Source organism: Chelonia mydas, chromosome 8, assembly GCF_015237465.2.
Source record: "Chelonia mydas isolate rCheMyd1 chromosome 8, rCheMyd1.pri.v2, whole genome shotgun sequence".
Lineage (NCBI taxonomy): Eukaryota > Metazoa > Chordata > Testudines > Cheloniidae > Chelonia > Chelonia mydas.
This window is the reverse complement of record NC_057854.1, coordinates 59,218,325-59,241,588: the sequence shown is the minus strand read 5'-3', so window position 1 is coordinate 59,241,588 and position 23,264 is coordinate 59,218,325. Positions and strand designations below refer to the sequence as shown.

At 39.1% G+C, this 23,264-nt stretch overlaps 1 long non-coding RNA gene across 1 annotated transcript in view; it reads right to left on the bottom strand.

Annotated features, from left to right (window-relative positions):
- The window catches only part of LOC122466799, a 433,007-nt gene that overhangs the window by 150,069 nt on the left and 259,674 nt on the right, over nt 1-23,264 (bottom strand). The window contains exon 3 of the long non-coding RNA XR_006292620.1: nt 19,667-19,747. This is a non-coding gene — a long non-coding RNA (uncharacterized LOC122466799). The remainder of the gene's footprint in view (nt 1-19,666; nt 19,748-23,264) is intronic.

Below are 23,264 nucleotides of genomic sequence, written 5' to 3'. Positions count from 1 at the left end.
GAGAAACAAAATTTTCACACCATAGCCTGGCCAGTCATGAAACTGGTTTTCAAAGCTTCTCTGATGTGCAGCGCACCCTGCTGTGCTCTTCTAACCACCCTGGTGTCTGGCTGCGTGTAATCAGGGGCCAGGTGATTTGCCTCAACCTCCCACCCCACCATAAACGTCTCCCCCTTACTTGCAGATATTATGGAGCACACAGAAAGCAGTAATAACGATGGGAATACTGGTTTTGCTGAAGTCTAACCGAGTCAGTAAACTGAGCCAGCGCATTTTTAAATGTCCAAATGCACATTCTACCAGCATTCTGCACTTGATCATCCTGACTACTGTCCAGGGTGCCTGTGTACAGCTTCAAGAGCCCTGGCATTAAGGGGTAGACTGGGTCCCCAAGGATAACTATAGGCATTTCAACATCCCCAATGGTTATTTTCTGGTCTGGAAAGTAAGTCCCTTGCGGCAACCATTCTCACAGACCAGTTCCACAGAAATGATTGTCGGCCGTTGCTTTCATGGAGGGAGGGGCAGGCTGGCAGCAGACGGTGCTGCTGGCTAGGAGAGCAGCCTGAGGAAGGATGGTCCCCTGAAGGATTGAACTCACAACCCTGGGTTTAGCAGGCCAATGCTTAAACCACTGAGCTATCCCTCTGCCAATATTCCAGGCAGGACTGAATGTCCATTAGACAAAACTTAAAGAGAATGACCTGAGTCACTCCCATTTATGTGCAGGCACCCCTGACAGACTTTACTTAGGTCCGCCCGGAGCACCCATGTCTGCCCAGGTGCTGTGACTGACCTGACCAAGGCCGGCCAAGAGCACCCAGGAGATGACGAGGATGGCTACTAGTCGTACTGCACTATTTGCTGCCATAGGGCAATGAGCTGCTGCGGTGTAGCAATGCAGCCCCACGTCTGCCAGCACCCAGAAGACGTACGGTGACTGTGAGCTGAGCGGGCTCCATGCTTGCCATGGTATGGCGTCTGCATGGGTAACCCATGAAAAAAGGCACGAAACGATTGTCTGCCGTTGCTTTCATGGAGGGAATGGGGGCTTGACGATGACATGTACCCAGAACCACCCGCAACAATGTTTTTTGCTCCATCAGGCATTGGGATCTCAACCCAGAATTCCAATGGGCGGCGGAGACTATGGGATAGCTACCCACCGTGCAACGCTCGGGAAGTCAACACTAGCCTCGGTACTGTAGATGCATTCTGCTGACTTAATGGTCTTAAGTGGGGACACACACAATCAACTGTATAAAATCACTTTCTAAAAATTTGACTTCTATAAATTCGACCTAATTTCGTAGTGTAGACATACTAAGTTAGAGCTTAGCTTAGAGAAACATGCATCCATGTCATGAAACAGTTATTAGGTCCGACATACATCTATACCTTCTCACGCCAAATTATTCTTTCATAATGGGAAAAAGTGTTCTACTACAGGGATTCAGGTTTGACACATGGTTTTTAATTATGCTAGAAAGATTAACATTTGGCTTTCAATGGAATTTCCAAATTTCAGCTGCTACATTGTGACTGATACAAATAAAATATATTTTAAGTACCATGGTTATGCTATGTAGTTTTTCATGTAGATACATATAAAAGGGCTTAACTTCTCTGCATATATTTTTGTTGGAAAATTTGTTTCACAGGTTTTATTTCCCTTGGTAATACCAATTCTAGTTTTTTTGGTCCATAAGGTTTAACATTAGTTGTTTGAGCTTCTCTGGGTGTATGTTCAATGGTGTGTATTTTCAGAATCTGGCCAATTGTTCATAAAAGAGGAAACATGGAGTTTATAATATTTTTGTAGTGATTTTAAGAACCACACATTTTCTGTAAATATATTACTTTTAACGGCACACAGTTTCAGATAATCCTTTAGTAGGTCTTGCAAACATCAGTATTCCTAGTTAATCTTTCTGGCTCAAAATAGTAATAGATTGACATACCTCACATGTGGAGGTGCAAATCTGAGCATCACAGGGCAACATGAAAGTCCCCACTGTGTCAAAATTACAAAATTTGGCACAGATGGTTCAGTAGAGTTAAAAAAGACATTCACTGTTCCATTAGATGCAAATAATATGACTGAAGCTATCAAAATGATAAAGCATGATATTTAGCACTTGTACAGCATTTTTCATTGTCAAAGTGCTTTACAAACATTAATTGAACCTTAAAACTTCTAGAAAGGTAAATATCATCCCCATTTCATAGATGGAGAAATTTTGCTAGATAGAATAAATGACTCCGAAAACCACACAGCGAGCATCAGATTTAGAACTCTACTTGAAACCTCATGAAAGTTCAGGATAGCTAGGATTATGTTCCTTGGGTTACACGCTTTCATTATGAGCAGTTTTTCATCTAATCCTAACAAGAGAACGTGGAAAGCTTTGGTCTGATCATACTTCTTATCTAGAACATACATAATCAATACTCATATTGGGAGGTTTTGTTTTTTTAAACATGGACAAGATAGAACTGCATGAATAAAAAATACCAGGAAAAGAATCATGGATCTTGAACTTGCATCCTATCTGTGTGTTCTCAACTGGGGGATAATCCCCTCTGGCCACTGGACCCTTGTCATTGGATGTCTCCCAGTTTAATTATATATATTCTTAATAGATATCAATTCCTTTCCTTTCAAGAGGAAAAACTTCAGAATATTCTTATGGGTTACTTAAGAGAAACTTAAAGTAAAGCCATATGATTGCCAAGGCAAATATGGCTGTGAAAAATATCATCACACTCAGAAGCAGTTAATGGTGCCTATTTGAGATCTGGATATCTTTGACTAGACCATTTTTGAAGTGTCATACTAGTTAGAAGAAAAAAATATTGTAAATTATAATAACTTAGCAAAAAAGGAATAAAATAGCACACTAATTAAAGAGATAGAAAATACTGAAATAATTGTGAAGTGTGGGTATCAGATTTATATTTAATGACAATTCTATGAAAGGGAGAAAAATGGCATGTAATTTATTTTATTTCTTTAACAAGAGTAAAGGTGGGTGAAGAAAGTTATGTGGGAGACTGGAAAACAATGGATGACTTTAGAATCACTGTTTCCTGAAATAGAACCTAATGTAGGCTCTGAATATTCCAGCTGAGAACTTCAAGATCATAAAAAAGCTTAAGAGGCTGGGTCTTGCAATATGCTGATTATCTCCTACAAGATCTCGAATACCTTTGTCAAGGTTCCTCCCCCACTCTGAACTCTAGGGTACAGATGTGGGGACCTGCACGAAAACCTCCTAAGCTTACTTTTACCAGCTTAGGTTAAAACTTCCCCAAGGTACAAATTAATTTATCTTTTGTCCTTGGAATAACCACTGCCACCACCAAACTCTAACTGGGTTTACCGGGAAACGTAGTTTGGACATGTCTTTCCCCCCCAAAATCCTCCCAACCCTTGCACCCCTCTTCCTGGGAAAGGTTTGGTAAAAATCCTCACCAATTTGCATAGGTGACCACAGACCCAAACCTTTGGATCTGAGAACAATGAAAAAGCATTCAGTTTTCTTACAAGAAGACTTTTAATAGAAATAGAAGTAAAGGAATCACCCCTGTAAAATCAGGATGGTAGATACCTTACAGGGTAATTAGATTCAAAACATAGAGAATCCCTCTAAGCAAAACCTTAAGTTACAAAAAAGACAGACAGAAATAGTCATTCTATTCAGCACAATTCTTTTCTCAGCCATTTAAAGAAATCATAATCTAATGCATACCTAGCTAGCTTACTAACTAAAGTTCTAAGACTCCATTCCTGGTCTATCCCCAGCAAAAGCAGCATATAGACAGACACACAGACCCTTTCTCTCTCTCCCTCCTCCCAGCTTTTGAAAGTATCTTGTCTCCTCATTGGTCATTTTGGTCAGGTGCCAGCGAGGTTACCTTTAGCTTCTTAACCCTTTACAGGCGAGAGTATTTTTCCTCTGGCCAGGAGGGATTTTAAAGGGGTTTACCCTTCCCTTTATATTTATGACAACCTTCAACTTCCATAGAGAATCATTAGACGCTGAGGACACTAACCATCTTGCAGGAGGCAATAAGCCTGGATGGACCCCAAGTAAACTGAATAGAGATGCACAGAAGTACCCCTTAAAACATGTAGTATGTTTCATGTAATTCTCAAGTTTCTTATCAAATAATTAAGTTTGAAGAAGAAAGCAGTGACAACCAGCAAATACAAGATACATGATAAGGAACCACATATTCATCTCCCGTTGAATTAAATGTGAGCTGATTTAGGCCAAGGAGAATAGGAACCAGTCATGCATATTCTCATTGAAAATGGTAATGATTGCAACAGGATGGTCTGTCTCCTCAGGAACTTTTGTTTACTTGTCTTTCCTCTCTTAATTGTCTTGAGAAGGAGTACTGAGTGAGTGATGCACAGTAGGGAATTATTACTTTTGCCAGTCTGTTTTGTGTGTAGGAAGTTCAGAGAACATCTCCTGAGGAGAGATAGTGTGAGACCAATATTTACCTCTCCAGTACCCTAGAGATGTTGGGTAAAAGTTTCAAATGCATCTATGTGACTTACATTCCTAGGTGCTTTTGAAACTTTTCCCCATTTGACCTTTAATGAGAAGTTAAAATTCTCTTGTCGTTTGTATGAACAAGTTCTGTAGGGGATCTTATTGTTTCTCTTCTGCAGCGTTCTCTTAATTTTCCTAAGACCAGAAAGAAAATGTTTCCCTTTTCCTGTGCAAAGGGATAAGTGAATACAGTGTGACTGCAACTCAGCAAAAGTTGGAGGAAAATTAAAGAGATTTAAAATAAAAGGTGTTCCATGTCTGAACACATCTGTGATGACAAGAGGAGCTGGGTGAATATTTTCATTAACTATTCACTTGAATTAGATGCACTTTATCTGTGTTTATGCTAGTTGTGTGTTCATTTTCTTTAACTGCAATTATAAATTATTCACAGAAAGTGACTTTGGAATATGTAAATGCATGTACTTGTACTAGAACCCCAATTGTAGGAGTTCTACTCCTCCAGCGCAGGAAGAGTAATGTGAAGAATATTGTGTCCACTCAAAAGCAAACATAACCCAAAGCTTAGTCTGAAGTTTAAAACATAATTCCCTGTAAAAAAATTGTTTTAAAAGTTTCAGTGCATCGAAGAGGTACCATGCAAGTGTTCCTGAATGCCCATGTTTACCTCCTAGAATTTTACAGGGGTATTAATGAAAATGTTGGGTTTGTCAGCTTGTGTTTCAAACTTCTGCTAGACATACAAGCACAGCCCCATAATGGTTATTTCTTGATTTCACACAGTGAACAGTGGTCATAACTGGTCAAATGAGATAGGGCTAGGGTTCACTTAAGGAGATCTATTCTTCCTTGACTCTTTGGAACCTCTGTGGCTGCTCCAAAGTTTCTGGCAACACTTTTGTCTTTGCTGACAAACCAAAACCGTAAAACATTTTGGTTTCAAAAACTAAAGGTGTGTGCTTTTTAATCTCCCCTCCTCCCATTTCTTTCTGCCTCTTATTTACCCCTCCCTTCTTCTGCCCTCTTCCCACCCTGCTCCTGATATGAATGTGCAAAAGAAAGTGATAAAATAGAGAAATATAGTATGCAGTTCCTTTCTCTGCTAAAGGAAAGGGTAGTTGTTGAGTTAGACTCATGCATCTAATCAGAATTCTTTACAGCAACTCAATTAGTACAAGCCTTCACAATTTTTTTCAAAATAAGAAATGCATGATATTAGCTATACCAAGAGACAATCATATTTTGAGTATATATAAATAATGCAGCAACCCTTCAAAGAGAACAAGTTAACCAAATCACATAATAATCAGATTTACTTTGGTGCCTCATTTTGTCAATAGTGTGGCTACAAATTATTAAATAGCAACAAAAATCAAGATTATTAAAGAAAAGCTATAACATGCGACTTAGGTGAATCCAGCAAATAAATATGGTCTTGATGTGGGCCATTAAAACAGTTGCAAAACCGATTTGGTTAGTACATACTCTAACACATATGCTAATTTTGCATTAAAAACAAGGAAACGTGCTTAACAGAATTGTCAAGGATTATGAATTAATTGTATTGAAGAATTTAAAATGATCTGTTAAGCCTTAGTGTATCATAACTTCTTAAAAACAAAAGACTCCACACTGGACTAATGGGCAACCGGTCTTATAACAGTTATATGCTTTTCCTTAATAAAAGGTCACAGTTTATAAGTCCCAGAGTTGGGTAGGGAAACTTGATTTCATCTGACTTAGCTGGCTGCTTGATCTCCAAGAAATTCCAGGTTCAATAAATAATCACTCTCTTCCCCCCCCCCCCACCAAATACCTCATAGGAGCTCAAGCCATATGTTTTCACCCCAAACTGAAAATTGCAAGTTTGTCTGCCTTCTGAATCAGAGAGTCTCTCTAAGACTATGGCTACACTACAGCGGGGAAGTGCAATTCCCAGCTAGAGCAGACATACGTGTGCTAGCTCTGCTCAAGCTAGTGTGCTTAAAAAAAAAAAAAAAAAGAAAAGAAAAAGAAAAGCTGAGCTGCTGTAGCCACACTGCTACCTGCCTGAGTAGAACCCCATCCAAGATCTTAAATACAATACTTGAGTGGCTAGCCTGAGCTGCCGCCTGTGCCATCGCGGCCAGCCTGCTATTTTTAGCATGCGAGGTTGAGCAAAGCTAACATGAGTTTACACACCCAAGCATATGTGGATAATCCATCTTGTTCCTTTGGTATGTTTCTTCTTCTAGCTATAGTGGACATGGTCCACACATTCATTTCACATAGAAGAACTATAAAGTATTTTTTTAATGGAATGGCATAAGAAAAGGAATATTGAAAGATAAGCAACTGACCTGTGCATAGTTGTGCATTAAAAGAAACTACTTAAAAGGAAGAAGTTCAATTAATATTCTGGGTTAATACAGAGATACAATAAATTGAAGTGAATAAAAGGTAAGAAGCTTCCAACAAGAGAATGATCAAAGAAGTTTGTTATACGCTGATGTCATCTACTGGATATTGATGGAAGTAGCAGGAAAACTGGGGAGCAGGAGTCCAAGAGCTGGTTGGCAGCATCTAATAGAAATAATAGGACAGCCACCCTCTAAGGATCCCTGAAATAGGACATGAACATGGAGATCACTGTGTGGTCTTCAGAGTTTGGATCAGCCATGCAGACAACCCATCTCCAACAAAATTATCAGGATTAAGAGGACGTGGCAAGACTTCACTTCAGACATTGTAGTGCTTTTTGTTTTTGTTTAGTCTAAGTAATTGAAAGTTACCTTGTTGAATCCGAGCTCTTTCTAGTGAGACCACAAGGAACTAGATGTTGGGATTGTACTACATAATGCTGTATAGATATTTTTTCTTTGTAAATCCAAGTAAACGTATCTACAGGAAGACTAAAGAAATATTTAAGCAATTGAGTTTGGCACTTTAAATTAGTCCCTTTCAAATCAAATACTAGAAATCGCAGGTAGTATATTCATAAGAGCACCTTCAGACAAAGAGCAGCATTACTTCTTGGAGAATTACTTGAAATGGGGTAATGTATAAGAAATACTAAAGAATTGATAACTGATTAATGTTAAGTGAATGGAATAAAAGATCTTGGTGATTTTATTGTTCCAGGGCATTACTGCTTCGCCCCAACACTAATATAAGTCAATTGCTTCCAAAACTATATTTTATTGTGTTCACTACATGCCTAGAACATCAGGCATCCAAAATTAATCTATACAGCCTTTTAAAAACTGTTGATTGTACCCCTCGTTCTTGGTGAATGAATTAGTCTTCATCAACAAGTTGTATTACATGTTCTGATGGACACTTAATAAAACTGCTATAGCAGTGAAAAAATTACTTCAGTGAATAGCTGGAAACTGGTGTCCGAGTGGATTGGCATAGCAAGATTTATTACTGCTTACAATAAATTTTGTATAACTGATCTGCTCATACACACTAACAAGAAGAGGAAGAAAAGAACAAATGTTATCAACTGCTGGACAGCATTGTAGATGAGATTCCTGATCATGATACGATTTTGCTAATGGGAGGTATGAATGCAGAAGTTTGTAGCAGATGTGATAAGCAAATGAATAGTGGTGGACCACATGGCATTGGAATGCCAAACAGTAATGGAGAAAGGTTAAGAACTTGCTGTATGATGTACAGTCTGATTATTGGTGGTACTTGGTTTCCTCAAAGATATCCACAAGGTGACATGAAAGTCATCATAAGCAGATTAACCAAATCAAAAGGCATAGGAGGTCACTTTTGGATGTTAACATCTATAGAAGTGCTAAGTGTGGCAATGATCATGAATTACTAATGGGAATGGGAAAGACTGAAGTCCAAGGGGGGGGGGGGGAGATGGGCACAACTGGAGCCAAATTTGAAGTTAAAGGATAGCTCTGTGAAGAAGGGCATACACAATGATGCTTGGAGGTCATTTCAGGGCATTAATTTTGATTATGAAGAAATCTTACTACAGACTGGATGGAAAATATTAAAGAAAGTGATATAAAATAAGGTGGAGGAAGTTGTTGGAAGGTGTAATCAAACGAGGAAAAGCTGGACAAGCAACAAGAATATTACCAGAACAGTGTAAAAAGGCCAAGGTTGTTGGGAAAATGGAAGTAAAAAAGTGTTGCACAAAACAGTGAAGAAATCACAAAGATTGGACAATGACAGTTTCTGGAAAGATACTCAAGAACAGAGAAGACATCCAAGAACTAGAGAAGACATCAAGAAAAACCAAGATATGGAAATGTACAGAAGGGTTAAGTTTTAAGGAAACATGATCGGGCCAACAATAAGGCTACAGTAAGAAAGGCTACTAGTGAACTGAAAACAAATGCCAAAGAGGTGCTGGAAGCATGGAAGGATCATGCTGACAGAGTGCTGAACACTGCAGTTCATTCAAATGTAGATATTTAAGACATGCTACCTGAACAGGGTAGCTTGCAAGGCAGAAGTGATATCAGCATTGAACCACCATCAGAAGAAACAGAAAGACAGACAAGTGAAGCAGTTAAAAATGGGAAAGTTGCAGGAGTAGACATCAAGTTGAGCTGATGAAAGCCAGGAGGACAAGTACTATCAAAACATTAGAAAAATACATATAAGATGCTGTAGGAGCAAGAGGAGATACCAGTTGACTGCCTAATGACAATAGTTATACCAATTCTAAAGACCAAAGATCCTGAATTATAGAGGTATAAGCAAAAATATGGATTAAAGATATTTGCAGTTTTCATCAATTTCACAAGGGCATTTAATTCAGTTTGGAGGGAAGCATTTGGAAAGTAGTAAATTCAAATGGTATTCCAGATAACTACAATTATAAATGTTGTGCGAAGACTCCTTTAGTGCCATAAGAATTGATGGAAAATTAAACTAGTTCAAGCCAAAGTTTGTTGTACCACAATGGGGCATGGAATCACTGTAGCTTTTCTTCATGTTCTTCAATTGGATGTTAACAGTGGTAGGCAAGTTGTAAGGCATGACATTGGGTGCACTAGAGTTAAATTTTTAGCTTCTGGAGATAACGTTGTACAAACTGGTGGAAATTTTTGAATGAATGGTATGCTTCACTACCTTGGAAAGTGACACAAAGTCAACGTGATTGCATCCTGGGAAAGGAAGATTAAATAAAGTGCACAGCCTTCCCTACTCAGCCCTCCATACAGTTTTGCAAGCCCAATGTGGCCCTTGGGCCAAAAAGTTTGCCCACTCCTGGCCTAAGTGCAACATTTGTGTACCTCTGGCATTCACAAAACCACCTTTCAGCTGCTGCCTAACCTTGTAGATGTCAAATTCCCTAGACACCTATATTTCTGCCAGAGGTACACAAAACCACTGAAGTCCTAACATGGCTAAGCAACTTGGGGTCATCTACCTCATGCCTAAGCCCCAATAGGATTTACAAACTAGACATTCTGCTGCCTTTGGGTCATAATCCGGTAAGCATGCTTAGAGCACACCTAACCCACACGAAAGACAAGAGGTTCCCCTGCCCCCCGCCCTTCCCCCTTACATCCAATAGCCAGTGGTTTGGGCACTCACCTGGGATATTGTTTAAAATCCCCATGCTGCCTGGTTTGACTTGAACCCAGTGCCCTAACCACTGAGCTATTGGGTATAAAGGGAACAGCACTACTAGAACCTTGCCAGTTTTTCCATGAGAAAAGACTGACCTGGCTTAGGCACCTAGCTCCAGAAGAGTACTCATGGCTGTGAATCCCATGTGAAGGGTAGTGCCCTCCTCCTCTTTTGGAATTAGATGCCTAACTTTTCTATAGCCCAGGCTTACGCCACACTCCTCTCCAGCATTTCTGATTTGCCAGGTTAGATAACTGCCAGCTCACTGTGCTGGCTTCTTTGAACCCCTTATTTAGGTTCCCAAATCTCATCTATTGTATGGGGAGTCTGGGGGCCAACTCGGAATTATGAATTTCACTAGGCCACAGGGTGTCTGAGAGAAAAAAAAGACTAGAAGGGAGCAGATTTGAGAGCAGCAATAAGGACTAGAAGGGGGACTTAAGCATTGCAGTGGTGAGCATTGAAGTACCTAATTTTCAATGTCATCATCTTGCCCACCCAGACTCTGATTAATGCAGCAAGCTAATTAGTTACCTTATCAGAGGCTTGTTATCAACTCAAACTCACTGCTGTTAAATGGTAATTGAGCTTTCATGAATGAATTTAATTAATATGAATTTGTGAAAATATAGGAAATCTCAAATGAGACAGATAAGTCAATCCTTTTATGTCAGTTTCCTTCATAAAGCAGAATGGAGGATTTCTGGATTAAAAGCTGTGTTTTATTATAAACAGTTAACTCAAGCAACTAAACTACTATTAATTATAATGAATAATGAACAAAGTGAAGAGTCATCGATATTAGTGAAAGCTAAACCGAAAATGTTAAACAAACCAGAGCTATCCTATTGCACAGTGCATGATAAATCACAATAAATAATGCTTTATCAGTAAATATCAGAGAGCCTGGCTTTTTATAAGAAAGGTTCTTTACATTCACTTCCACCTCTTGCAGACTCAGAAGAGCCAGCACAACATGGCCTAAAGTGTCTAATCTGGATGTGAATTTAACTAAGCTCTTTGCCTCTGTAATGCCTGTGTGAGAGGGACTTCTCTAGAGTGAAAGCACCAGGGACTCACCTGGCATAGCAAGCTACAGCAAACCTGAGTGACTGGTTTTATTTGCATGATAGATCATTGCAGGGTAAGAGATACTCAGTGCAACTACTCTCCTCCATTACAAGAGTCTGAGAAATCTTTTGTGATATGGATGACTAGAGGGACACTTGTGGCAGGTAGTTCAAAAGAGCATCAGTGAAGTGGGAAAGATAAGCTTTATTTATAAGGAATTCCACTGGCTCTTTTGGGCACAGAATTTGGCTTCTCAGTCCTGAGATCATTTCAAGAACAGGAAGGTAACCCATATGCAAAAAGTAATGTAGCCGTATTCTACTCAAATACAAAGGATTCCCCTTTCTTAATCAGTTCTCAACCCCAACAAACTATACATTTAATATGGTATCCTATAAACCTGTCAGATTCCAGCAAATAATTTTCATATAAGGAAGGCACAGACTATTATTGGTGAGGCAATTTTCTATCCAAAACACTATGATGTGTAGCACAGTTAGCAGAAAGTACTCAAAAGCACACAAAATATGACTAATGACATCAATTCCTTCACAGCAGAGAAGGATAGACCACTATACCCGTGAAATCTTATTTGTTTTAAGAACATACCTCTGACTTTTAATTCACCTCTGTCAGTCAGTATGGCTCTCCCAGGAATTCATTCCTTTGGAATCACTGTTGGGAGCCTGATATTGTCTATGTACCATGCCCTCCACCCTCTTTTCATAGGACCATTGCTTAGGATCATGTAAACCAGCACATAACAGTAAAAATAATAAAAATTCAGACTCAATAACTGTCTGTTGCAATCCTATGTTTTGACAGGGCTGAGAAATGGTCTCTCTGTAGATTAGTCTGCAATAAAGTGAAGCCTGAGGCTGTACTAGCTTGCAAAGCCATGACCCTTCTAAGACTTCTGTTATGTATGTGTGTGAGGAATCTGAGCCGAGCCAAGAGCACAACCTCAGCAGGAAGAGGCCAGACACAACAAGAGCTAACTTCACATTTCAGAGACATCTCCCAGGACTGTAGTAACTACCAGAATGCACTGGAAACAGAGCAAGTGAATATTGTGATTCCATCACTATCTCTAAATCAAAGAGTCTTGATTATTCTTGCCTATTCTAAAGTGTGGAATTAAACCATTTGCTGTAGCTCATGAAAGCTCATGCTCAAATAAATTGGTTAGTCTCTAAGGTGCCACAAGTACTCCTTTTCTTTTTAGTAACTATGAGCAACATACTAATATAGGGGTTAATTTTACACCTGTCCAGGTGGCTGGTACAATATCTGTTTGCCACTTAAACCCTGATTATGAGGGCTTAAGAAAGATTGGAATGGTGCTCATGGACCTCTGCAAAGGGATAAATTTAACCCATTAACGAATATTTAGATTTATCAATTTAAAAAAAAAATCAGCATAAGCACACTATTAAAGCCACTGTAAGTTAGGAAATGCAAAGTTAAAGCTGAAGCAGCAACTTCATTTATGTGACGGTCCAAATCTCTTAAACCTTATAGCATAGAGACACGAGGTGGGTGCGGTAATATCGTATTGAATCAACTTCTGTTGGTGAGAAAGACAAGCTTCTGAACCACCAGAAGTCTTCTTCAGGGCATAATTAGTTACTTCTTCAGCAGTTGGTTCAATAAAAGATTTTACCTCACCCACCTTGTCTCTCTAATATTCTGGGACCGACAAGGCTGTAACTACACTGCATACATTTTATTAGCATACACATTTTGGAATACAAATATACTACACTACATGTGTAACCAGAAAAAAAAACCAATGGAAGCTAGTATGGTCAGAAAACAAGATTTATATTCTGGGGGAATTCTGACATTTTGAAATTTCTTTCAATTCTGAACTAGACTGAAAGTTTGAAATTTCAAATAACTTTAAAGACGTGATTCAAGACCAACAAAATGTTTTTCTGCAGTAATATCCAGCTGTTTGGTTTTAAGGTAAAAACATTGTTTTGATAAACTTAAAACATTATACATAGACTACATTGTATTTAGTATTTTACTATAGAAGTGTTCACTGAAACATTTTGACAATGATTCAAATAAAAAAGTGGCTATGACTTTCCCATTAAAAAAAAAAATCAGGATAAACATTCCCACAAAATGTTTCATTTAGATGAAATGAAGTTCCAATGGAAAACTGTTCCCTATTCTTTTTTCTTACCAACTCTAACAGTAGCCTTGTGTCTGCCAAGCCCCTGGTCAGACTCTGATAAATAAAAGGATTGTGCTATATCAATATAGGGCTTGGGGAAATGGGCTTCATTTATTTTAATCTTTCTAGAAGAGGTCCCCTGAGCATGTTCAGCGATATTCTCTCCCCCCTACCCCCCACACACAAAAGCAAGCCAAGCACACGCTCCTGAAGGAGCATGTCCTTGCCAAATTTCAAATCTTAGCCTTTTGCTATAGCTTTATTCCAAAAAGTGGTTAGAATTGTGCATGAATTAGACGAGTCACACTATATTATCATAATTATATTAAAACATTGTTTTTTCCAATTGGACTCTTGCCTTTTTTGGGGCAAAAGAAGGGCACACAATGGGATGGAGTTAAGGTTTCATGGGCAACTGTAAATCTGCCATTTCCTAACTTTCCAAATGTGTGCTTGACTTTGCAACTTAAATAACTTTCTTTTAACATAGTTTGTATGTAGTATTTGCCTGTAAATATATGTACAAAAACCCACTTTGCTTCATAATGCCACAAAATATAGTTTAGTTTCTCTAAACATCAGCAATAGAGCTGACTTCCTTCACCCAAGTCACTCAAAAATATTGTATTTAGAGTCCTGGTGAGACTTGAGCAAGCTACAACATGCATAGAATGTGCTACTTACATTTCTGATCATCCAGTAAATTGCCTGTGCTAAATATTATTCAGTAAATTGATAGCCTGACTATTATACAGAGAGTGAACTCATCAGCTCCCCAACTGGGTCTTGAAAGAATTCATGCAGCATCAAGCCACCCCTGATTGTAAGTGTATGCTTCTGGGGATCTGGAGAAAAACATCCAGAAAATGGAAGTAAGTTCATAAAACCAAGTGGCATAGGACACTGCAGTAACACATGCGTAGATTATATAAGTTCCAAGGCAGACTACTAGTGATAGTAGTATCCTGGTAGCACAAAGACACTAACAGATCATGGTCACATTCTGCTAGGCACTGTATATGTCTACCATGAGAGAGTCACTGCTCTGAAGAATTTACAATCTAAACTGGCAGTACAAAGGGGGAGAAAGCAAACTGTATTCCCATTTTACAGATGGGAAACCAGGGCACAGATGGATTAAAGGATTGCTCAAGCTCACATAGGAGGTCTATGGCAATGATGGAAATTGTACCCCGGTCTCCCAAAATACCAATACAGTTTTTTAACTACAAGACCTAAATTATATATTCTTAAAGCCAGGCTAACTGACTGTAACATAAGGGTAAAGAACAAGAACATCAGGATTATAAAAATAGAGCATTTGAAGCCCAGTAAATAGAGTGATGTTTGCATTTGCTACAAAGCCAAACCTTTCAAAAATGTTATGGAATTCACATTCAAGACATTGAAACACATCAGCTCTTCTACAGTAGCGACATCAGTGCCCCAGTCTTTGTTCTTTCAATGTCTATTTTGTAAATTGGATTAGGGACTTTCTAATACTGCACGTATATCTTACATTTGGAAGAGACACTGAACTAAAACTCCTCGCTAAATCCTTTCACCTTCCCTTCTGCAATCTATGGCTTTGGATGTCTAAACTTTGGATAAAATATTGATAGATGCACAGCTTTAAGTAGAATATCCAAAAATAAGTGCACCATCTAGCACTGGTTTTAGATGGGCTTCAGATATTTGTGATTTTGTAATGTATTGCTACCCTTGAAAAAAAGACACCACACAAACCATTTTGTTTCTTTCATTTAAGTACTATAATGCATGATCTAAACCTGGATCATTTGTTTTCTGTAGAAATTTTAATTGCACATCTACTTATGTTTGTATAATTGGTGGCATGTGAAATCTTTATGAAGAACAACAAGGAGTCCAGTGGCACCTTAAAGACTAAGATTTATTTGGGCATAAGCTTTTGTGGGTTTTTTACTACTTATCAGAACTATTAATGAAAGTGTTGCAGTAAATACAACAAAGCTGGATAGATTTCACTGGTTGCTGGGTTCCTTAGAAAAAACAAGTTACTAGGCAGTTTGTTCTAGTGCTTAGAATAGCAAATTCTGAATCAGCAGATCTGGATTCTATTTCCTAGCTCTACCACTGACTTTCAACATGTCTTTAAACAAGTCACTTAACTGGTCTTCACTTTCTCCATCTATTTAATAGGTATGATAATCCCCATCTGTGGTAGGTGAATTAAGATCTTCAAATAAAATATTCTATATCAGTGCAAGTTGTTGTTTTTTTTAAAGTAAATTCCAAGATTAGAAATTAATTCAGCTCAAGATTGGCTAATCAACTAGGGCAGACCATGCCCTGATTGGCTATGGCATGTTGCTGCGACTACATGCCGCCTATACTTGAAAAGAAAAAAAAAAGTTATCCATTTCTGTCATTAACTTGAATTGTGTGGGTGTCTTTCCAGTTAAAAGGGAAAGGTCCAGCAGAAGCATTTTATTTATCTGTGTCTGGATTTTCTTTCCAATGATTGTGTAGGAGAGGATGACAGAATCAGACCTATTATACTATTGATGCAAAGATTCCAATTAGCTTTCCATCCTCCTCCTTTCCTTTTTAATGTCTTTCAGAGCTCACCCATTATCAAAAAAAATAATTTGGAAAGTGTTTCTTTTAAAAGCCAGTTAAAATCCTATAAAGGTTAAGCAATTCTCCAAATGGATATTTCCTTCTTTATACAGACTGAAGCTCCCTGTAGTTTTAGCCATAAATCACACAAAATACTTAGAAAAATATTGTGTTACCATTCTCGTGTGCATGGTGGTCCATTTAAAATTCCATTATAGTATACTACAAAGTGTATTGTAAGACGTGTTACCCATTGGCTATACTATAGCACATCTCATATTCCAGTTTTAGAAGACAGAAGGTAAGAATAAATGGGAATAAGCCACATCCTACATTTGGTGCTATGACAGAGTAGGATGTTACTTGTTCTCATTCACAACATGTACATAGTGAGCATATGGCTGAAAACGTAGGAATGCTGCACAGTACTCTTAAAGGTCTTGTCTGCACAGGGACCTCCAGGAAAGTTAATCCAAATTAACTAAACATGTAGATTTGAAGTGGATCAATCAGATGGCATGCGAGCCCCAGTGGGGACGCACATCAGAATTAAAGTAGCTTTAATTTAGTCCATTTTAATTCACTTCCAAATGAAGGCCACTTTAATTCTGAACAGCATTCACACACGGATTTAATATGTTTTAATTAATCTAATTCAAATTCACACCTGTAGTTCATCTGGATTAATTTTCCTGCATAACCCTGTGTACATTACCCCTTAGTTCCAGATGCAGACATCACAGAGAAACAATACAGGCTTGTAATAGAGTGGAATGGTGACTCAATGTCGTCAGTTAAGGAAACACTACCATTTTTTTCCAGGCCTTCTACCATCAGCTTGTACGGACATAATTGGTATAGGGACAGGGGCCAGAAAGACGACATAAGAAGGAAGTGGGCACATTAAGGTGAAAGGGACAGAAAGTGAGGGGCTAAAAAGTGAGACAAGAAAAAGTGGAGAAATAAAAGGAGGAGAATGAGGGAGAAAAAGGAAGTGTTTAATAGTAGCTCACAGAAGCAGGCACTGCTTCAGAGTGTGATCCTAGCAACTTCAATGCCTGTGTCCTCTGACTATAGGAGCCCCTGTAACACAGATTATGATCAAGGCAATATAGCAATTACCAATTTTGGGGGGTTGCCATTGTTGTTTGGGGGTGACATTGGGAGGGGGACTTTTGTGCTTTGCCATTGTCACACTGACTTACAGAATCAGCTTTAATAAAGTGTTCCTGCAAATAAATTTCTGACTTCTGCCACAGAGAATCAACTAAATAGGGGTGGCAAAAAATCACCTCTTTGGATTAGGATGTCCTTGATTCCAGCATTCGAGGACTATACCCACAACATGTTCTGTGTTTCAAACACACAGAACACTAAAAAGAATTTTTTTTCCATGTATACCTTTAGCATTCCCTTTAATCCATCCTTTAAGTGTACCTATTCATCAGGTATCAGGCACTGAACAGCGGATGTTTTTAAACAGCCCAATTTCTAGTCTCCGCTTGCCTATTAGAGGCATTGCACTGTTTGCTATGCCTGTTTACTTTTCACTTTTCATCTTCTAATATTGAAAATGACAAGATTTTGATAGAGGTTTCACCTTACCAAGGGAAAGAAAAGCCTACTACTCTGGAGAAGTTGAACAGTATGCATACTGTCGTAATTCCTTCAGGCATAAAACATTCAGGTCCTATGACTGAGTCCATACCGTACACCAGTATTCTGACAATGCACTTGAGGGCTGCGGGTAGTAGGCAAAGAAAAAAGTAGCTTCAGAGCCAGTTGAGCATGACACAGAACAACTTTTCTCCCTTTTTTAGGCAGTTGGATCCATGTACACAGTTGGGAATTTGTGAACAGCTCTAGAGCTCTCTTGGTTGGATTAAAAAGAAGAATGAAATGGAATTTAATAAATTACTACATGCTAGAATTTTGTAGGTTTTTTTAAACATTAACTTTTAGGGCCAAGTTTTTAAAAGGTGCCTGTGACGGACCTGGCATCTTACTGCCCCTTTGGGGCAAGGGGGGAGGATGGGGTGTTGGACCTCACCACTCCCAAGCTTGCCTCTCTGGGGATGTCCTGATGCGGCCTGGTGGCCTCTCTCCACGCAATCATCCCCTTAGTCAAGATAGTGTACCCTAACATCCGGAGTCCATATAAATCGCTCCTAGTGTCAGAGCAGTGCGGTGTAGTGCCCTGAGTCCATATAACCCCCACCTAGCAGGCGGGTAGTGGGGCCTAGTAGCCAGAGTCCATATAAGTTGCTCCCAGCATCAGGGCAGTGCATCCCAATGGCCAGAGTCCATAGAATCAGCCCTTGCAGGAGGGGTAGAGTGGCCTAGTGGCCAGAGTCCATCTGATTCACAGGCTGGGACCCCCTTGTCTCCAGGGGGCAGGGGGACCTGGGCCCACCCTCTCCACCAGGTCCCGACCCAGACCCCTTGCCACCAGCTCAGTGGGGATCTGCCCAAAACACGACAAGCCTCTGCATGGCTCTAATGATCCCCTGGGTCACTTCCTACCATAACCTCCGGGTCCTCCAGTCTGTTCCTCTGCTGTGACATGCTCCATTTGGGTGTTAGGGTGCATCCTGGCTTGGCTGGCTTCTGGATACTAGAGTGCAGGCTGTCCCTCCTTGGGAGCTGGCAGCATGCCTCCTTCCTCTCTGGTAGTCAGTCCAGTCTGAACAGGTCTGCAGGCTTTTATACCTGTTCTCCAGTTGGAGCATGCCCAGCAAAGCCTCAGGAGCATGGTTTCCTCTGCTATCATAGTGCCTCAATGAAGCATGAAGGATTAATGCCCAGATGGGTTTTGGACATGCAAAAAGTTGTGCATTGAAAGATTGGTTCTTTAATGAACATGGTCCATGTAAAGTAAATAAAAAAAGCACTCTGCCACCTGCTCTGAAGGGGCAACCAAGGATTTATCTCATGATTCAGGCAATAAGGGAATCTCTCAGGTGGCCTAATGCCAGTGTAGGCTTGATTACTGCAATCCATTTTAGCCAAGAAAGGAGGCTGGAATTTTGAAAGAAGCCTAAGGAAATTATATATCCACATCCCACTGAATTCCTTTACCTCGGTTGGTTCAGAAGTTAGAAGTCATCTACACCACAACATAGGCCACTGAAAAAAATATCACCCTGTGCACAGTCTTATGATGGCTACAGAACCAAAATCAAAGTTTGGGATCTGATATTCAAAGCTCTCCATGGGCTTGGCCCAGGTTACCTGGAGAAACACCTCCCTGTAGAAGAGCATAATCAACCATAGCAGCTAGAGGAACAACAGGAGTATCAATTACCAGGCAACACTAAGGAGCTTGGAACAAAGAGGTCTCCTCACCTACTTCCTAGACTACGCTTATATCGGATATCCAATTTAAAAAAAAAAATACCTTTTAAAATTTGTCTCTCTCCCACCACCTTTGTAACTTAGATTTCCCACAACAAATAATTAAAGTCAAATAGGTCACTTTTGCATTTTGTTCTAAAAGCAATGAGATACATGGCCTTTCAGATATGTTTTTGGCTTGAGCTCCACAGTTATGCACTCCAGTTTATATACAGGGACAAACACTATTCAGATGGACAATCCGTATCGCTGTGGCCATCTTTAGCAATTAATACCTATACTATTGTCTTGAGTTCTCACCTTCCCTTTTTAGGGTTGCTGCCATGTTTCATTTTACCTTCAGATTTAGTGTCTCCTCTTACTGAAGGGTACTTTGGCATGGTCTCAGTCCTTTGCCTAAAGGAAAGGTCCTCCAGTTCTAGAGTAAACAAGAAATAAAACATGTCCATTTATAGTCCTCCCTGTACCAAAGCCTTCATCCTGGTCATACAGGGTTGATATCAGTAGTCATTTGCACTGCACAGACCAAAAAGTTCAATAGTCCTTTCTTTCAGGGTTGCCCATATCTTCCCCAATGTAAGCAAAGAGACATTACCTCCCACCATCTGTGAAAGTTCCAGCTTTTGTGCTCCAACACAAGAAACTAATGTTTGGTTCCCATCCCATGTCTGCTACCCTTCTTTTCCCTTCACATCTCCCTATTTCCACACTTCTTTGCGGGGAGTCCCACTACAGTTTAGTGTCCCCTCTCAAACATCTCTAGATTGATCACAAAAAACCCCCACAACCTTCCCTTAGATAGTGCAGCCTTTCACAGCATTCCTTGCCATCCCAAACTAATCACATGGTTCCTGGGCTGTGCCTCCCATCCACTCCTGCAACACTACATTCCACAGAATGCCTTTGTGTGAGCTGAAGCAGAACTGGGGCCAAGGTTGGCCTTTGATCTTCTTTCAAACCCCCCCCCCCCCCCCAACACACAGAGCCCTATATTGACTCAAGCTACTCATTGACTGCAGTCAAAGGGAAAAATATAAGCCCTGAAAATCTCACAATATTTCAGTAGTATGATATTTTCCCTATAATTTTCCCTGTTCAGAATTTTGTAAAGTCCTTTGTGGTCCTTTCAATGAAAGGTGCTATAAAATATAAGATTATTAATTGTATGACTAACATGTTAATCATGAGAGAATTGATTCTCTGCATATTTTAATAGATTATATTTGGCTTATTTTTAGGCCTTTGAAAATCCTAACATTAAAATCCCATCTGTATTTAAATTAACTTTAATAAGTGATGTACTATATCATGGGGGCGGATGCATTTTGTCTCTCCATTTTATTCTTGTTCCTGGCTCTATTCTTGAACTTGTGGATAAGAATCACAGATGTGTTTGCTATCTTACTTATGAAAGTTATGTAGAGAGAAAAAGGTTAAGGAAAGAGGTTTTGTTAAACACTGTCTGTAGTATGGAATCAAGGGCTTTCACTTTACGCTATATTAGGTGCCTGAAGCTATTGAATATTATATGCTGAACTCTTAGAACACAGAACAAAAAAAAAAAGTTACCTTAGTTCGCCTGCAGTCTTGTGACACATTCACCAGCTATTATAATCAGTCAGGCTCTCTCTCAATCAGGGGAACTTTTCTTACTCAGGGGGAATACTAGCCACTGTTTCCTAATTAAAGAACCACATGAATCTAAATCAGCTATTTAGACTGAAAAGATGTATGTAAGTAAACTACCAACACTTACAGGTTTGCTTTTATTTTTTATCTACACACACACAAAGTGCAGAGATGTTTGGAGGCTTAATAGTCCAGATTCTAAGGAAATGCCAATTCCAAACTAGAGATGTGTTTAATGTTTTTTAACCTTCAGTTCACTAACCACATCAAATTTTCAAATTAAATCACTTCATGAATTAATTGATAGTGGACAAGAGAGAAAGAAGCTTATTGTAAGAGAGATGGGCTTATTACTTGGCATAATGAAGAATCACGAAAAAACACGAGTGAATATTTAAGGATTTATTTTTTTTAATATAAATATTGGCCCTGATTCATCAAGATACTGTAGTTGCTAGCTTATAGCTGTACTTGCTGACACCAGTGGCACTAGCATGCTTAAAGTTAAGCATGTGTCTAAGTAACTTGCAGAATCATGGCATATATGGGAATTCTCTCTCCATTTTTCTGGAGGTCTCTTATATAGGCAAGGATACTTCCTGTGGGAATTTGGGCTGTGTGAGGCAAGGGCTATAATGGAAGATAGCATATGGTATCATTAAAACAAAATGGTATCATGAAGAAAAAAAAAAAAGATCGGTTTCTAAATTACTGGGGGCCCCAATCTTGTGGAATGCCCTCAACTCCCCTTAAATTCAAAAGGCAGTTGAGAGGATCTAGCCAGTTTTGGTGTGTTTTACCTAAAAGTGTTACTAAAATAAATGTAGTTGAATTGGTGACAGAAGCTTTGTGGATACATTTAAATCAGTATAAATCTGGCTTCTCTCTTTAGCTTAAGTTTACTGTGAACAAGTTTAAGCTGAATTGAAAAAGCCACTCAAATCAAAATAGTATTTACAAAAAGGGTTTTGCATTCATTTAATTAAATCTGTTCAAAAACTGATTTAAGTTACACCAGTGCAAGTTTTGTTCAGACAAGATTTCATATTTCTCAGGAGATGCTCAGCAGATTCCCAGGATGCGCCCTCTAGGACTGTAGGGTCTGCAGAAACGCAGCAAGACATCCGAGCAAATTCTGCAGCTAACTCCAATTAATTAGTTTTACATCAAATCTTTTAGAAAGTGTGACACTAATGTACTCACTGAATTTTCTTTTTTTGGTTCAGCCTTTGCTTCTAAATGAGGATTTATGTATTTGTATGAAACACTGCAGATCCATCAGTATCACCACATTAGTTAGTACATCTGAGCAACAATTTAAAAGCAATTTTGAATGCTTGCTAATGTAGCGACACTAAACCTAAATATTAAGCAACAATTTAAATGTTCTACAACATCAGGCAACAAAGCAGGAAAACCAACTTAAAACTTGGACAAAAAGAGGACCTAAAAAAGGAGTTTTAAAATATTAGGCTTGTATCGTTATTGGCAAATTTATGATGTATAAAAGCAGCCTGAAATGAGGGGGGTTTATTTTGGTGTTAAAAGTGGTTTCCCCCTTCCCCTGCTTGTTTATCTGAGAGTCAAATCATATCAAATTTGGTTTTCCTTGGTTTTGCTGTGGGATTTATTAGCTTTTTCAAATTGTGTCTATTGTAAGCTCGCCACCTTTAGTGAAGGGATGGAGGGATTGCATCTTTAACACACAGACATCCTTTACCCATAGTTTTAGTCACTGAAATACAGCAGTTGTTCACAAAACAAGAAGAGTAGCCAGTTTGATTAACTATCCCTTCCATTCTCATTTATTCAAAGTTGCTGTCTTGTTTCCTGATGTCATCATTTCACAAATTCTCCTACCATCAATCTTCCATGGTGACAAGACATACATTTCATACAAGAAAAACTTCACAGGGTGGTGGGGAGGGTGTTTTTTATACAACATAAAGGGGAAAAAGGCTTCCCCCTCATCCCCCTGTTAGACTTGATTTCCTTATACGACACTCCACACTGCTTCGGTAGGTGATGATTCTGCAGGAGTAAATTCAGGCCTTGTTATTCCACAGTAGCTCCTACCAGACTAGATGATCATAATGGTCCCTTCTGACCTTAATATATATCTAAGGATCTATATTTCTATAGCAGCTTACAGAGAACAAGTGTTAAACACAGAACCAGAATGATCTTCAGGTTTGCTCTATACTATCAATTTGTGCCAGTATAACTACGTCACTTGGGGATGTGAAAAATCCACACCCCCGAGCACGATAGTTATACTAGCCTAACCTATAGTGTAGACAGCACTA